The sequence below is a fragment of the Cyprinodon tularosa genome, unplaced genomic scaffold (genome assembly GCF_016077235.1).
Source record: "Cyprinodon tularosa strain WSP-4 unplaced genomic scaffold, ASM1607723v1 ctg908, whole genome shotgun sequence".
Classification (NCBI taxonomy): Eukaryota; Metazoa; Chordata; class Actinopteri; order Cyprinodontiformes; family Cyprinodontidae; genus Cyprinodon; species Cyprinodon tularosa.
The window spans coordinates 8,649-10,263 of NW_024039683.1; positions in this window are offsets into that span (position 1 = coordinate 8,649).

Below are 1,615 nucleotides of genomic sequence, written 5' to 3' on the forward strand. Positions count from 1 at the left end.
TCCTTTATACTTTAATAATCTTCTTAAAAACCAATGTAAGAAGCTTGGATTCTTTTGTATAGCTGCTTTTATGAAAAAAAGAAAATGTCTTAAATACAATATGGCTGTTTATAAATATGAAAAATACAACGTTCTGCCTGCCATTATAAGATTGACTTTAAGATCTATCTTCTTCTTAGTGAGGTATTATGGCCTTTAAAAGAGGAGAAAGCTTCATATTGGCATTCTGCATGTAAATGGAAACACAAGGATATTTTATTTACTCTCTTACTTAGAGTAGCAGCAAAGAAAAAGTTGTTCACCTTGGAAAAAAGCTCAACATCTGCCGAAATAAAAACAATAAGCAAATTGATACAGGAGTTTGTTTGTTTGTTTTTTCTTATTCCAATTTTTTTTTTTTTTTGCTGTGAGCCACATGTCTAAGTTTATTTAAAACCAATTGGAAGTTCATACTTTTTAAAAGGATGTTAATTTTACTTTGTAGTTATCAACTTATTGTTGTTACTCATATCTTCTGTTCAGAGATTGTTCATGCAACTCACTTAATCAGATCCTTTCAACTCCTTTCAACACTTGGAGGAAAAACTAAACCAATAAGATAGAGTTTTATGACAAGTTGTGGAGATCTGATTCCTGCAATAGCAAATAATGTATGCTTAAAGGAATAGTACACCCAAAACATGATTAGCCTTCATTTTCTACTCACCTCCATGCTGAACAACACTCTGGAGTACTTTTTTGATATCTCAAATGCATCTGGAGATCTGGGAGGCTTCTTGCTGTCTGCTGACATTCAAATAATGGAGGTCCATGGCGCCCGAGACAGAAAGGTCCATAAAAGTCCACAAAAACGTGTCAATATTCCTCCATACTGCTCGTCCAATGTAATCCAAGTGTCCTGAGTGGGTAGCATCCAGAATTTACTCGAAACGAAGTCATTTAGAATGTTTTTAGAGCATAAACAGTAGTGTATAGGATTTCCTAATAGCGCCCCCATGCGCGCTCACGATTCTACGGAAGCCGGCAGACCAAACCGGAAGGAAGTGCGCATTCAGCGTCTGGTCTGCCGATAATGCAAGCGTAGAAGAAGAAATGTGCTGTTTACCTGTGCAAAGAAAGAAACAACGAAAGAAAAATGTCTGAGGACTTCAGTGTTGAGGAAGAGCATGAGTTCTTTGCCGAGCTGAATGCGCTGGTTTGGTCTGCCGGCTTCCGTAGAATCGTGAGCGCGCATGGGGGCGCTATTAGGAAATCCTATACACTACTGTTTAGGCTCTAAAACGTTCTAAATGACTTCGTTTCGAGTAAATTCTGGATGCTACCCACTCAGGACACTTGGATTACATTGGACGAGCAGTATGGAGGAATATTGACAAGTTTTTGTGGACTTTTGTGGACCTTTCTGTCTCGGGCGCCATAGACCTCCATTATTTGAATGTCAGCAGACAGCAAGAAGTCTCCCAGATCTCCAGATGCATTTGAGATATCAAAAAAGTACTCCAGAGTGTTGTTCAGCATGGAGGTGAGTAGAAAATGAAGGCTAATCATGTTTTGGGTGTACTATTCCTTTAACGAGGGCCCAAAGAACCTCCCAGAGAAGTTCACTAACTCAGGC